The 16,949-nt window shown below is 38.8% G+C and overlaps 1 non-coding gene across 1 annotated transcript; it reads left to right on the top strand.

The window, feature by feature from the left end:
• Positions 1-309: 309 nt before the first annotated feature.
• LOC116660401 lies at positions 310-415 on the top strand. Its single transcript, XR_004315909.1, has one exon. It is a non-coding gene; the product is annotated as a U6 spliceosomal RNA (small nuclear RNA).
• The last annotated feature ends 16,534 nt before the right edge of the window (positions 416-16,949 follow it).

The raw sequence follows: 16,949 nt of genomic DNA, 5'->3' as shown, positions 1-16,949 counted from the left end.
TGTATCTTGAAAAGTCACTGAAAGCACTAAAGACATCTCTCATCTCTGTTCGGCAATTTATAATATAGATCGTATCTGCATTCATAAGGGAAGGATGATACAGTAGAATTGAGCGGTCACTCAAAACTTATTTACTTAGAAAATGTGCTGGGAACACAGCAATGAAAAAAAAAATTAAAGACAAAAATTTGATAGAGTTTGTATCCCAGTAGAAAAATACAAACATTCAATCAAATATGTGATCACGATAAATGTTATAGACAAAATAAATTAAGAAAGAAGATAAGTTTAGTCAAAGGTGGGGGTGTTGCTGGCTTCTACATCTACATGTGCTAAAATTGGAACAATACGGAGAAGATTAGCATGGCCCCTGGGCAAGAATGACATGCAAATTTGTGAAGGGTCCCATATTTTTAATCTTATGGTTACCAGGGAAAGGGGGTGGGAAGGGATACATTTGGGGGTTTTGAGATTTTCAAATGTTAACCACTAGATATAAAAATACATAAAAAACAAATTTCTTCTCTATAGCTTAGGGAACTATATTTAATATCTTGTAATAATGTTTAACGAAAAAGAATATATGTATGAATGTGTATGACTGGGACATTATGCTGTATGCCAGAAACTGACACATTGTAACTGACTGTACTTCCGTTAGAAAAAAAAAAATGGGGACAATGGCGGTTAAGATACAGTTTCCAGAAAAGGGCTCACTGGGATCTGGGATTTTGACTTCTGTGAATGGTAAGATTGAGCGGTCGATGGCGTGAGGATCAGGACCATCTCAGGCGGGAAGACTCACAAGTCCAAAGGCCCTGAGATGGGAGGAGTTCGGAATGTGTGGAGAACCAGAAACGGCATCGAGATGATCAAGAAGGAATGAGCCAGGAGAGGGTAGTAAGAGCCGAGATCAGAGACGTCACTGCACTTGATCAGAAGGCTTTGTTTCAACATCGCTGTAATTGAGCAATCAGCATACCTTTGTTGAATTATATTATGTTCCTATTACCTTCATACTATAGTTTTTAAATTAATTGATTATACTTCTGGGTGTGGTTAGAATTGCATATTCTGATTTCAGTTGGAGATGGATGTGAATGCCCCAAGTTTCTTTTTGTAGTTGCATTCTCTAAAGAACTGATTTAATTGCAATGAGCATAAACTTCAATGGTGAGCTTACCTATCAAAAAAAAAAAAGACACGTTTTGGCTTTTTTCCAGTGTTTTGAGGGGAACATTTGCATGTAGTAAGAAACTCAATGTCATTTAAAAAAATTTTTTTTTCACATTTCTTCAGTGATATTCAGCAATAATTTACTGTCTATCAAAAGGAACTGTTCTGTTCTGGCCTCCACAATACTTCCTTGGATTCACAATCTCTTCAGGAGAACTGATTCATTCATGCATCAGATAATTCTTATAGCAGAGATTTTTTTAGGCAATCAGGTTATAGCAATAAATAAATTTATTTTCTAAAGGGAGAATTAAAGACTAAACAAATAGTATCTGTTCAGGCAAAAACAAAACAAGTTAAGTGTCTTTGTTAGCACAGTTCAGCATGGGGAGCGACCTGGAAAGAGAAAGACTGGTTCATGACGTTTTCCAAGGGATGATGGCGTTTAAGGAGATACGTGAAATACGGGAAGGAGCTCATCACATGGAGAGCTAGCGGAGCAGCACTGAGATCAAATATTAAGGCTGTGAAGATGGAGCCGTTCCCTGCAGGTGTTTCAATAACCCCTATTCTTTGAGTGATGAGGGTGAGGGAGCTTGGAAGTACGCGCTTTAAAGTGGGCCATTGGCTACCCTGAGCTGGTTTTGTCCCCAGATTCCTATAGGCCACCATCAGTCTTCCGTACAAGCTCATATTTAGGCAGGGACTCATTTTCAGTGGTAATCACCCTCCTTCTCAAAAATCCTCAGGCTGAAGCGCAGCTGTCTGTCCTCCCCCCAAAAAGAAGAAGAGCCTCCATACGTCTCAGTATCTCACACCCACAGTCCTTCACTCTCCTCTAAGCAGTGGCTCTGCCCAAAAGAGCCGGACCATCATCAGATGAGTCAGATTTACCCGGCCAACTACTTTCAGCTGTTTCATACGTCCCTTAAACATAATTTACATTTAAAATTCTTCAGGACCAGTATGTGTAGCCCCCTTCACCCCTTCCTCAAGCACTACCAAGTGAGCACTATTCTCAGACACATCTTGCAAGTTGTTGCTGGTATTCAGTTACCCAAAGCCAAGATCTACTTGTGTGTGTGTGTGTGTGTGTGTGTGTGTGTGTGTGTGTGTGTGTTTAATTTCTTGTAATTCATTTCCTTAATTATTTTATTCTGTTTTGTATTTCAGTATTTGGACAGGGTGATTAATCCATAGTTATAATCTCAAGACCACTCTTAAGATGCCCAAACTGAGTGCCAGATGTACATCAAAAGATAAACGCTCTAATGTGAAATATTGATAAGAATGCTGAATAAGACCTAAGAACAAAGTCTAGTGGAATACCTCCAGAAGACGCCCCAGGTTGAAGCTTCTTTGCTTACAAAAAGAACCTGTGTGCTTTTAAAAGATAGCTCATGGGCTTTTTTTTTTTTTTTTTTTTTTTTTTTTGCCTTTCGCTTGATAGAGAATTTCAACTACAAAGGACAAAACTAGAATTAGTATTAGATTCGGGCATGCAAAAGGACCTATTATTATAAAGAAGAAAGTTGTTTCTTTATCCTATCTTGGCAAAGCAGAAGCAATGCTCTGTGAAAAACAAGAACTTTCATCGTTTGCGCAAAATAGTGCAGGATTGTATTATAGGTGCTTTATCACCCCAACTAGTTTATAAGCAACTGGAGGGGAAAAGATATGCTTGTTTTCGAAGCCCGTCTCGCCTTCCACTGCTAGTCCCAAATATCTAACGAAATAGGCACATGAACACATGCTGTTTTAGTTGAAGTGGGGGGAAAAAAAAGAGGACTGAATTTCTTTTAAAATATAAAATCCCATTATGCCCTTATTTGTCTATTCTTTTCATAAGATCCAGGCTTCCCAGTCTTGCTATCTGCAAAATAGTGAAAGCAGGTTATTCGGGACTCGACCAGATGGACCTGTGTGGATGAGCACTTCCTCCCTCCAACGTGCATTTCAGTGATAATTTTTGTTCTGAGTAGTAAGCACATCCCTGCATTAGACTCTGAAATCTCTTGTATATCATCAAAAGAATGTCAAGTGTCTGCCTGTGTTTGAGTACATGGTAACTTCCCATTAAATAGCCAGTTGATTGGTAAAGCAGTCGATGTCCTGCCAATTTCAAGAACAATGAGTGGATAGTCACAATCTTTGTGATCCTTCTGGAATCAGCTTTGTAGGGGACCTTATGGGACTTCAGGGGTCTTCTAATGGCTAACACTGTCTCTTCCGTATATCATCCATCCTGCTTCAGGTTTATGTTATGCAATAGTAAGGCAGTTATGTACATCACACATCTGAAAACCTTGCTTCTAGCTCATTAGACACGTAGAACGAAGCCCATAATGTTGATGGTTTAATTAAGACTCCTAAAACATGACAGTGTAATGCACCAGGCTTCGAACAACATCAAAAACAACAAAATCCTATAAATAAGCTTTCCTCTGATTGTGACGCAATTTTTCCCTTTTACAGATTCTCACAATTATATTGTCTTACTGATGTATGTACAGCCACCCACTGAATTCATATTTCCTTTTTCTTGAGTTATACTGTATTTACCATTGCCTTGCTTCATACCAGGACTGCGTTTAATTTTTATTCCATCTATGCTGGATATTCTGATAGGAGAACAAGGAGAATGGAGTTAGTGAATATTTTCTGAGACAGTTGAGAGCATCCAGATCCTTCTATAAACAGGTTTAGTGATCCTGTGCGGATGTTACATGTCACTAGGTGTGAAGATATCAAATAAAGATAGTAAGGGAGAGGAGACAGAGGGCGTTCAGGTCCAAGTCACTTCATAAGTGACATATTTGATGGCACTTAAAGGTAGATCTTAAAGCATAAACACAAAACAGAAATAGACTCACAGACATAGAATACAAACTTGTGGTTGCCAAGGGGGCAGAGGGTGGGAAGAGATAGACGGGATTTCAAAATTGTAGAATAGATAAACGGGATTATACTGTACAGCGCAGGGAAATATATACAAGATCTTATGGTAGCTCACAGAGAAAAAATTGTGACAATGAATATATATATGTTCATATATAACTGAAAAATTGTGCCGTACACTGGAATTTGAAACAACATTGTAAAATGATTATAAATCAATAAAAAATGTTACAAAAGTAAAAAAAGAAGGTAGACCTTTAGGTAATGACCTTTTTCACATGCCCACGTCACTAAGTCTGAACACCTAAAGATTATAGTTACAACACTTCGTAGGCTTCTGTGTAAGTAGTAACATTTTGTCTCATGCTCTCTCTATGAATAACAATTTCATTTACAACCTAGAATGTATACCATATTTGATTGACTTTAACATAAATACATTTAATAGCAGAAGTACACAAAAAACAAATGAGAAAGCTGTGTGTAGATTCGAACTAGAAAGAAACTGTATCTGTAAATGATTCAACCAGGAGCGAAAAGTAAACCATGCGGGATTTTGATCTCTGTAACACATTATTTTTGGACTAAAAGCAACAATTAGGGGATTTTTGCATTTTTTTGTATACCCACCTACCTCTGTGATCTGCCAATGAAGGAATTAAATGGTTCACTAAGTACTGAATTCGACATCCCAGTACCGCAGAGAGCAATTCCTGCTAATTGAAATGTGATGCATTAACTGCTTGGTAAAACAAAGATATTGTTTATCTTCCTACACAAACGTGTACTGGTGAATGTGCCTAAATGCTTCTTTCGCTTTTGAATCATCAAGGAAATAACACTGAAGTACTTTTAATGTTTTCTACACTGGTAGATGAATTAAATATGTAATTACCAGTGTGTATGTGAGCTAGAGATATGTATATAATACATACACACATATATACACATATGTACGTATCTTTATGTATCATATAATGCATATGTCTGTATCTACTCATCACTGTGTGTAAATATTCATACACATATATATTTATATAAGTGTGCACATATATTTACACGCATGGATGTATATTGATGGACATGGATAACGGATGGAAAGAAATGAGCTAGAACATATGGGAAATAAAACTGTTCATCTCATCCCCACAGACCCCAGCAAGCTGACCCAGGCCCCGAGTCCTCCACTCAGGGGGTCACACCCCGTGAAGTGCCCTGTATAAAGTGTTGTGAGTCCCACGCCGGCGTCTGGACCTGCCTGGCTGGTAGAGGGAGCCCTTGCACAAGGCGCACATCTGGTCTCCAGAAGCACCTTTTTTCAGAACACTCTTTGTCCTCCTCGGGCGGCTGGCAGCTGCACAGAACAGTGGAGCCACCTGGGCAGGGTAATCCGGGTCGAACTGGACCCCCGTGAAGCTGTGTCTGTTCACGCAGGGCTCTCTGTAACCCTCTGCTCAACGTCTGTGCTAAACTCGATGCCTCAAGGTGCCCTGGATTCGTGCGTCTGTGGCCTTTGAGCTGGGTGGCTTGGTAAGCTGACCACACCCACTGGCCAGCCTGATATTTCTTTCCCGGGATCAGAGGGCTGTCAGAATGGTGCAAAGATGCTGATTTTGGTTGACTCTCTGTTGGGAAGATGGACAGGGATTAAATCCAGCCATGTGTCCACAGGCTGTACATGTAGCCACTTCTGGTACCTGTGTTCTCCCTGAGGCAAAAGCTGGGTTTCTTCAGTGGTCAGTTGTACACAGCAGGGTGGTAACGGAGGCCATATTTAGTGCACGCAGCAGTGTGATTGCAGGATCAATTTTTAGGACTTTCTCAGATTTTTTTTTTAGTGACAATGTATTGGTTTAGGACCAGAGAGGGAAAAGAGAAACTGATTTCTGGAAAGAAGCCCATTCTATAAGGACCAGAGAAATTCAATATGAGTGTCACCTTGGTTTGTAGTCCTAAGTTAATATGGCCAGAGATAGATGAGTAATAATGTCAGTGCAAGGGGAAGAAAGAGGCCTGAAAAAAGAAGGAAGGAGGGCTGGTGATGGGGCGGTCTTGCTTAAGGTATACCTCTGAACAGGATGGTGAAGCTAAGAAGGTAGAAGAAATTGTAACATTTAACAGTAACGTTTAAAGAAGAACTCGGTTTAGCATCTCTGTTTCTGATCACTTTCCTATTAAAATCTGTCAACACCTTAAGGATTTAGTGAACATTTATTTCCCTTTGTATGTGTTTTGGGGAGAGACACTTGAAACGGCAGCCAGAAAATGTACCTTTCCATTTGCACCAAAATCAGATTTTATTAGAGAAACCCAGATGAAAGCGTTTCCCATCGCATCTCCGCGCACTTCTTGTGAAGCTTGATCAGTGGATCTTAAAAACATCGAGCCACACTCGTTCAGTCTCTAATGATCACTAGTTAGGTCATTACTGTCATTTTTTTTTTCCTTTTACCAAAATAAAAGGTTTACTTGAAAGTTATGTTTGAATCATTAAAATCTTGGAACGCTAAGGCAAGAGATATCCAGACGGGGCAGCAACATTCTGCAGACTCTTCTTGAGTCTTCTAAAAAAAAAAAATCATCTGATTTCACTCTGTTGGGTGTCTCCTGGGGCGACGGCTCTCCCAACAACCCATGTGTGCTTTACAAGAACGGCCTCTGCCCACTTTTCCACTCAGTCCCTCATTTTCAGACCAGCAGACCAGCAAGGGGAACACTTGACATAAATGAACTCCTGAGACGTGGGGTCCCAGTACGGGCTGATGCGCTGCCTCTTCCTGAGCCTGACGCCCTGGCGTTCGGAGGCGCCGCCACAGACCTGCAGTGGTGGACAGAGATGGGCAACTGGTGACTTCACGACCTAATTCATTCCCCAATGAGAAGCTTGAGAAAACACTCAACGTTTCTACCCCGGCTTCCAACCCCATAACTGGTTGATATCATAGGGTCACTGCCTTGTTTAGATTTCTTTCCTGCAATGAATTTACTTGCTATGAATTCAACAGGCTGCAGTCTGTCTCCTCTGATTTTACTCAGCCGGAGAGAAGAAAATGAAGAAAGTGTTTCTATACAGATGGCAGAACAAAAGACGCTGATCCTTTGAGACTGAATATAGATTTTGTGACCTCACAGAGCTCAGTGGCAAACTTGGTATCATTTGGCAAAAAAGGAAACGTTTGAAAAGAAGTATAATTCCCCACAAATGTGTAAATATATGTACAGCAACATATATCTTTATAGAGAAATGTATTACACGCTTCTCATTTTACATTTAACTTACCCCACCAGCAAAGGCGGCCACTACATTCTCTCTCTGTCTCTCTCTCTCTCTCACACACACACACACACACACACACACACACACACACACACGCAACACAGAGGTGTTTTAGCTCCTACTGCGACTCTTACAGCCGGCCACGTGGGAAGACGCAAGCGGAAAACAAAATCGATTTATGATATGAGAGGTGAATGAATCCAGAAGACCGGATCATCTCTTTAAATGCGGTTTGTCTTATATTCAACATTTGACACTTGGAAACAAACGCAGGGCAAACCCAACATTGTACTTGGTGTTACATCAGGAAACACAAGAAAAGACTTAATCCAACATAGTGAGCAGACCCGAAGACTATGCCACTCTCAGTAAAAAAAAAAAAAAAGAAAAAAAAATTGCTGGGTTCTTAAACCAGTGGAAATCTTCAAGGACCCAATGGCTTTAAATATATATTCAAATAAAATTTTTGTTATAGAGGTGTTTGAAATTTACACAGAAGTTGCAAAAATGCTGCAGAGTTCCTGTATACCTCCCAGCTAGATCCTCCTGTCAATAACGTCTTATCTTACTGTGGTACGTTTGGCACCATTAATGACCCTAGAGTGACACGTTATTATTAACTGCAGTTCATACTTTTTATAGATTGACTTAGATTCCACGTAATGTTCTTTTTTTCGTCCACAGTCAAACCCCAAAATAGTGCATCCTATTTAGTTGTTCTTGCTCATCAGGCTCCTCAGGCTCCTCGAACTTGCCTTTGCTCGTCATAATATTGACAGTTTTAAAGAATGTTGGTGAAGCATTTTGTAGGGAGCTCCTCTCACGGAATTTGTCTAATATTTTTCTTGGGGTTACACCGAGGATATGGCTTTTTGGAAGGAAGACCACAGATGCAAAGTACTGTTTCCATCAGATCATTTCAAGGGAACATGCCAGCAACATAATTTATCGCTGTTGGTGTTGACCTCGGTCAGCTGGCTGAAGCAGTGTATTTAAGCTTTTACCACTGTAAAGTTACTCTTTTTTTCCCTCTTTGGAAATAAGCCACAATGTGTAGCCCATATTTACAGGATGAGTGATATTTCAGAGTTGAAAGTGGAGTATCTACATAAATTATTCGGAATTCTTCTGCACAGGAGAATTGTTCCACTGTAACCAAGCAGGACCCCATGGGGCCTTCCGGGGTCAGACCCTCCCCTGTGTCCTCTGCTGCACCTCATCTCTGAAGCACCCAGATAATAGTATCTCACGTGTATTTCCTGAGTTTTTCAGATGCTAAAAACCACCACCAAAGGGAAAAAATTAACTACTTGATGGTGGAGATCATGTGGCCCCCAGACCTTCTGGCGCCTGGAGGTTGATAGCTTTGACCATCCTGTTCCCACGACACCAACCAATCAGAGAATTGAGATCATGTACCTGCAGCCCCCCTCACCCACCTCACCTCTCCTGGCCTTTAAATACATTTTGCTGAAACCTTTCTGGGAGTTCAACGTTTTCCTGGGTATAAGCCACCCCGTCCTCCTTGCTCAGCCCTGCAATAAACCTTTCTCTGCTCCAAACCCCAATGTTTTGGCCTGTTTGGCCTCATGGTGTGTTGGACACACAAACCTGCCTTCAGAAACACCTTCTCCCCCTTTCCTTTCTTTATTCCATGGCTTGTGGATATTTATTTTATATTTTGGTTTATAATCCAGTATTAAGTTTTGCCTGTTTTTTTGTTGTTGGTTTTGTTGGGTTTTTAAATTTTCATTTAATTTTCAGCTTTGGCCTTTGGAGCGCTGTTTCCTCCTGTACTGTGAGAAACTTCAGATTGCTCTTGTATGTTTCCCAGCCCTAGAATCAGCCATTTCTCTAAGGAGAAGTTTCCAATTTTAAACTCCTCAAAATTTTACAGTGACTGAGTGGATGTACCAATTCATACCACTTTGAAAGGAATTAGTTATATTTTCAAAAGTCTAGAAACTCTAAATTCCCCAATCCGTCATCAACTTAGACTCTTGCTACAATTTAGGAAAAGAAAAAACTGTGGATTTCCATGCATTTACTCTATTCCCTGCCTTTTCCTTCTTAACAATATTATTTTCTCATCTTCAATTATTTTTTCCTTTATTTAAGGTGTCCCCTTTTTCTTATGAAATTAAAAAAAATGTATAGAAGTTGCTTTAAAGTCTTTATATAAATGGCATTACCAACTCTAGTTTGCTCAAATGCTCTGTCAAAGATATTGGCACAGGGCTGCAATTTTTATACTCTGGAAATGCAAATGGCTTGATTACAGGCATATTACATTTACTTTTCAAATAGGTGTCTTCTGTTTAAGCAAAATTCAGCTAGAATGTATTAGAAATCTAAGAATTACAGACAACCCTCTGTCTACCACTTTAATATTAAACACACTTATGGCAACTAGTGTACCTAAAATGTCATCTAAATTTTCCTCCCAACATGAAAAAGAATATTTTTAATAGTACACTGTAACTTCCTACAGTGTTCTATGTCAACGACAGCCTAATTTTATTTCCATGCTTACCGGGTTCTATTCAAATGAATCAACCTTATTTTACCTTTATAACAGGAGACAAGGAGAACATTATACAGAGTGGTTTAAAATTCAGAGATATACTTAAAGTCACAACGTACACAGATTTACAGATCTTCATGCCAGCCTCTTCCTTTTTATAAAAATATTTATCAAAGCTGTCAACCACCGGGAGAAAAGTGTTAGAAGTAAATGACTCCTTCCTCCCGATCACTAAAAAGTGAAAACAAAAAACAAAAAAAATCAAGGGCCATACCACCCAAAGCCATCTACAGATTTAATGTGATCTCCATCAAATCACCCAGGACATTTTTTCACAGAACTAGAACAAATAATCCTAAAATGTATATAGAATCACAAAAGACCCAGAATTGCCAAAGCAATCCTGAAGAAAAAGAATGAAGCTGGAGGAATAACCCTGCCAGACTTCAGACAATACTACAGAGCTACAGTCATCAGAACAGCACAGTATTGGTACAAAAACAGACATATGGATCAATGGAACAGAATAGAGAGCCCAGAAATGAACCCACAGACTTTTGGTCAATTAACCCTTGACAAAGGAGGCAAGAGTATACAAAGGAGGCAAGAGTATACAATGGAGTAAAGATAGTCTCTTCAGCAAATAGTGTTGGGGAAACCAATGAAGCAGCATGTAAACCAATGAAGTTAGAACATTCCCTCACACCATATACAAAAATAAACTCAAAATGGTGTAAAGACTTAAACATAAGACAAGACACTATAAACCTCTTAGAAGGAAACAGAGGCAAAACATTATCTGACATAAATCTTAGCAATGTCTCCTCCTAGAACAGTCTATCCTGGCAATAGAAATAAAAGCAAAAATTAAATGGGACCTAATTAAACTTATAAGCTTTTGCACAGCAAAGGAAACCATAAGCAAAAGAAAACGACAAGCTATGGAGTGAGACAAAATATTTTCAAAAGATAAGACTGACAAGGGCTTAATTTCCAAAATACATAAACAGCTAGTACAACTTAATAATAATAAAAACAACCCAATCCAAAAATGGGCAGAAGACCTAAACAAACAATTCTCCAGTGAAGACATACGGCCAACAGGCACATGAAAAAATGATCAGTATTGCTAATTATCAGAGAAATACAAATCAAAACTATAATGAGGTATCACCTCATACCAGTCAGAATGGCCATCATTAAAATGTCCACAAACAATAAATGCTGGAGAGGATGTGAAGAAAAGGGAACCCTCCTACACTCTTGGTGGGAATGTAGTTTGGTGCAGTCATTGTGGAAAACAGTATGGAGATTCCTCAAAAAACTAAAGATAGATTTACCATATGGTCCAGCAATCCCACTCATAGACATATATCCAGAGGGATCTCTAATTCAAAAAAACACATGCACCCCAATGTTCATAGAAGAACTATTTACATTAGCCAAGACATGGAGACAACCTAAATGTCCATCGACAGAAGACTGGATAAAGAAGCTGTGGTATATTTATACAATGGAATACTACTCAGCCATAAAAAAGAATAAAATAATGCCATTTGTAGCAACATGGATGGACCTGGATATTGTCATTCTAAGTTATGTAAGCAAGAAACAGAAAGAAAAATACCCTATGATATCACTCACATGTGGAATCTTAAAAAAGACAGAAATAAAGGTATTTACAAAACAGAAACAGACTCACAGACATAGAAAACAAACTGATGGTTACCAGGAGAGAAAGGTGGAGGGAAGGGATAAACTGGGAGTTTGAGATCTGCAGATACTAACTGCTATATATAAAATAGATAGGTACTTCATTCCTGAATAAAAATAAAAGATGGCAGGGCCACAAAGACTCCAGAACAAAGGCACGTAATGAGTCAGCTCACCCGCAGCGGATGACTAGATCCACATCCTCACTGCCCTCTATTGATAACTAACTTCTCATTTTGAAACATCTTGTCTCCTTAACTAGACTGTAAAGTTCTCAAATAGATTCAAGAACTTACGTTACTATAGGGAAATTCATATATCCATTTGATATAAGTTTTATGAATTGATATATTATTTTGAAACTTCTCATGTTTATCATCCATTTAAATTTGCATATTGACCTAACAAAAATATCCCGTAGAGACGGTGTGCATCAGAGCTGTATCCTTTCATTGCCTTTCCTGATAGCCAGTTGCTATGGAAATAATGCAAGAATTTTTAAAATGTTCTCTCTTTTTTTGTCTCTTTAAACATATATGTTGAAGTTAACACATCAATTTTCCATTTAGGGTGCCCATGCCTCAAATATCACATCCCCCTGCTGCTTTCCTTCATAGATTTTGTCATTCCCTGAAACCGTCTTGCTTGTTTACATCCTTACATTTTTATTATCTGTCACACTTCATTAGATCTTTAATTACATGTTAGAATTAAATTGGTCCACTGGTCGTAAATATTGTCTCAATGTCTAGAATGATGTAGTAAATAGCAGGCAGCCGATAAATGATTTTGAATGGACGTGCTCATTAAGAACCTAGAGGGACTGCAAACACTGCCAGAGATTGTGCCTCTGATAGAGTAAGATGGGGCTGCTCAGACAAGCTGATAAAAATCATTGAATTGGATACACTTCCGCTGCAGTAGAAAAGAGTTACGGGTCCCAAGAGGGAGTCAATTAATTCAAAAAAGCAAATTATTAACTAAATGCTTCTCTGGTGACCTAAGTTTAGCCAGGCATTTGAAATTGAGAAATAGACATCAGTGTCTTACCTTCACTCACCAAGAAGTTTGCACCAACCAACCACACCCCCTCCCCTTTTTAGTATGAAAGGAACCCGAATTCTGAGTTGGGGACAAGGTTCTCTAGAACATGAGTCCCCAGTCTTCTTGGTCTGCTGGCTTTCCGAATGAAGTTGCTATTCCTTGCTCCCCAGCACCTCATCTCCCAATTTACTGGCTGGTCCTGAGGTGAGCAGAACAAGTTTGGACTCCGTAACACCTTTCATCTTGTCTTTTCTTTTCCCCTCCTCCTTGTGCTAGTATCGCCCCCAAAGCACTTTGGGGCTAAAGTTAAAGGGTATATTTATTGCTGCTTTGCTCTTTTCATGAGGATTTGGGTTCTTTTCCTGAGAAGCAGAGACCCTCAGCTATGAATGCACGATCTCACAGAGGAACGGTGGAAACTGTGGTTTACTCTAGTTTGAGTCAACTATTTGAGAAACCAATTGAAAAAATATAACAAATATAAAAACATTTTAATTAGAAATAAGAACTTCACATTCAGTATGTTATAATTTAGCATCAATTTATAAATATTCTATTTATTTCAAATAGATTGTATCTTTTGTCTGATAAAAAGGCACTCATCCTTACAGGTTCAGGCTTATCCTCTTAAATAAATGATAAGTAATTACATTATGAAAATAAATGCATCCCTTTTGTTCCGTTTCAATTAACTGCCAGGCTATGCTTCTTTTCATTTCCTGGGATGTTATAAAACCAATGAAAAATGTAAAGCATATGATGATAAATTATTTATACCATCTATACTTAAGAGAGATGAAAATAGATATTGTCAAAATAACAAACTCATCAGAGAAAAATTTGTCCCATTCCTTATTTTTATCCATTTACTTCTAAGAAATCAAATTTACTCTTGCACAAAGAACATTGTGTGATTTCCAATAGTGAGTTTACATCACTTTGCTAACAAATTTTAAAAGGCTTTATGTAGACATTGCTCATTCTGTAGATCTGAAAGAGAAAGGCGGTCAAAAGACTTCAGAGAGAGAGAAGTCCCCTAATTTGAAACCCAAGTGCAATGGCAAATAGATACATTCTTCCTTTCAATATTTAGTTGTGACTGTCTGAAAGAGGCTTAGGAGAATTGTGAACCCATATCAGAGATCACGACCGATGATCAGTTTGCAGGACCGTGAGAACACTCCAGGAGTGGCAGCAGGAGTGAAAACTTTGGCACTGTGAACCACGAACTACTTAGAACTAAACTCATTGCTTATTAATCTTTCACTCTTCATCCCTAGCAGAGGGCTAAACACGTGGTAAAAACTCAGTGGATATTCGCAGATTCTCTGGGTGACTGAAGGTCAGCATTACTGTGTTTAATGAGCACATAGTAGACTGCAGCAGTCAATCAACTCACCTTTGCTCTTTTGTACCTCACCACAATACTGGTGTGCATGTAGTTGCCCCACATTGTTTCTTTTATAGGGGTTTACACTTCCTCTAGCATGGAATGCAAAGGCCACATACACTCCATTGATACCCTCCACCATACAGAAGATATATTTTAATATCTAATTCTGCTGTTGGTTAACCAATGTCAGAAGCACTTCTAACACAAATACTGTTTTAATGAGAAACAGAGTATTTTCTGGTATCATATTTGAGACAATTTGACACATTTTCCACCTTGTTGTTCTACTTTGGTAACTATATGGGTATTTAAATGCAAGTCATATTATCATTTATCATGGCATGTCTTTTCTTTCTAGAATAATATTTGACATTTCTATTTAGTTTTTAGTCAGTTTTATAATAATTACTTAGACATCGGTATGAGTTGATCTTAGTTATCCTCATAATATTTTAGCTCCAAATTTTATTTTCCGGATTAGTAAAGTTATAGTTAAAACCGTATTTTCACGTATACGTGCTCACACACATTGTCGATTTGCGGTAATACGTTGCCATTCCAGTGTTCTTTACTTCTGAGATCTGCCACGCTTCCAGTATCCAACCCCATTCACTTCAGTGTGTTCTGCTCTAGGTGCTTGAACTTGTTTTAATGCTAAAATATACATTTTTAAGAAAATTTTGTGTCACCGTGTGTGTATGTGTGTCTCTAGGGTCACTCTCTTATTTTTGTCCCAAATGCAGATTTAGAGTGCAGACCGTCCCTGACTCATAATGGTTCGAATAGTAACTAATGATTTTTCAGCTTTACGATGCTGTGAAAGGTATGCACGTTCAGTGAGAACCGTACTTCCAGTTTTGACTTTTGATCTTTCCCCAGGCTAGCAATGTGGGGGGGGGTACCATCCTGTCTCTTGATGTTGGGCAAAAAGGGCAGTGACCACAGCTCTCAGTCACCCACAGGGTCACCAGGATGAGGAAACAGCTGATGCTCTCACAACCGTTCTGGACCCTGGGTTCTTCACTTTGAGTACGGTTTTCAGTAAGGGACGTGAGACTGTCAACATTTTATTATAAAATAGGCTTTGTGTTTAGATGAGTTTGCCCGACTCTAGGCTAATGGGAAGTGTTCTGAGCACAGGTAAGGGAGGCTAGACTAAGCTATGATGTTTGGTAGTACAGCTGTATTAAATGCACTTTTGACTTAATGATATTTTTATATCGAACATAATGCCGTCGTGAGTTGAGGAAGGTCAGTGTATCTGCAAAGGGAGCAGCACAGGGAACATACTTTTTCTTTCTTTCTTTCTTTCTTTCTTTCTTTCTTTCTTTCTTTCTTTCTTTCTTTCTTTCTTTCTTTCTTTCTTTAAGTGTTTCTAGAGATTCACTTCAACTTTATTTTTTTTACCTTTTTTTTATTGAGTTATAGTCATTTTAGAATGTTTGTGTCAAATTCCAGTGTAGAGCACAATTTCTCAATTATACATGAACATATATATATTCATTGTCACATTCCTTTCTCTGTGAGCTACCATAAGATCTTGTATATATTTCCCTGTGGAACATACTTTTCGCTAACTTCCGGGATCTACTTAAATTCTGTCTGATTTTTGTATGAATTGGATCATTTCAGTTAAGATTTGGTAATTGACTACATTCATATGCACCTGACTTTTGCAGAAGTCCTCTGTGTTAAGCACTAATAAATACTATTTCTAGGAACAGACATCTGCTTGGCTTTAGGACTCCAGAAACTGTAACATCACATTTAATGTATCATTGCATAGACTTCCCAACTGAACTTGCTTGTCCTTCTTGGAGTTCCAGAAATTTGCTGCCGGCATTAACAGTCTATCTCCAGAATACATCTTAGATAACAAATATATGACACTGGAAAACTCACTTATGAAATATTTTCTTCATGTGTAAATTTGGGGTATTATTCATCAAGTAGTGTATATGTATGTGTGTTTGTTATATGATTAATATACACAGTTAATGCATTAATTAAAATATTTAAAATGTCTATTATTTGTGCAATGGAAATTGCTGTTTTTATATTTAGCTACTTTAAAATGTGCCTTTAATATAGCGTTCCAGTGACTGTATTTTTGCAGTCACTGTAATTTTACCTCTCGCTTTCTGCCCCTACCATGCCAACATCTACAAGACCCCGTATGACTCAGTAAGAACTCCAACACACCCTCAGGCATGTTAAGATGCGATGCAAAGAGAAGGATAGCCATGTGGGGACTTTGAGAAATGACATTCAGTTGAGACATGCACATCCATGTGGCCCTGGACTGACACCCCCCCCCATCTGCATGGGGACCTGTGGACTTGCTCTCCGTAATAGAAGGGAGGCCATCAGGCCAGCGGTTGCTGAGCCAGACCCCTCCTTCTGCCCCTCCTCTCTGACGTGAAGACTTTAAAGGCTTCCCATCAAACATGTGGATTCTTAATAAACGCCCCAAAGGATTTGTTAAATCTGAGCACAGATTCCCAGCAGCACCGGGCTTCACACCAGCATTTCATTCACTAAGAAACGTATGAACCAGAGCATTAATTCATCTTTTGCCTCAAAAATATGCTGGAGGTTGTTAAGAATTTATTACTCAGAAATGACATTATTTTCGATTGTTAAACCTGGTGAGTTTTCCTGCCAAAGCTTGGAGAGTGGCTAGCCCTGATAAATATTTTTTTTGTTCTCTGTGTGTGTGTGTGTGTGCATGTGTGTGGTTGCATGCATTTTAATTTTTTAAAAGATATTTTTGCTATTCATTAGGGATAGGATAGCTCAGTTCTCCTTAACCACTCACACCGCACACCCCACAATGTCCTTGGCCTCAAGGTCAGTGTTCCATATACGTAAGGGGAACGTGACCTCATAGTTGAAGGAGGCATTTTATTTTTGTGTGTGAGAAT

The sequence above is a fragment of the Camelus ferus genome, chromosome 28 (genome assembly GCF_009834535.1).
Source record: "Camelus ferus isolate YT-003-E chromosome 28, BCGSAC_Cfer_1.0, whole genome shotgun sequence".
Taxonomy (NCBI): domain Eukaryota; kingdom Metazoa; phylum Chordata; class Mammalia; order Artiodactyla; family Camelidae; genus Camelus; species Camelus ferus.
The sequence above is the reverse complement of the archived record's forward strand: the minus strand, read 5'-3'. Positions and strand labels throughout refer to the sequence as shown.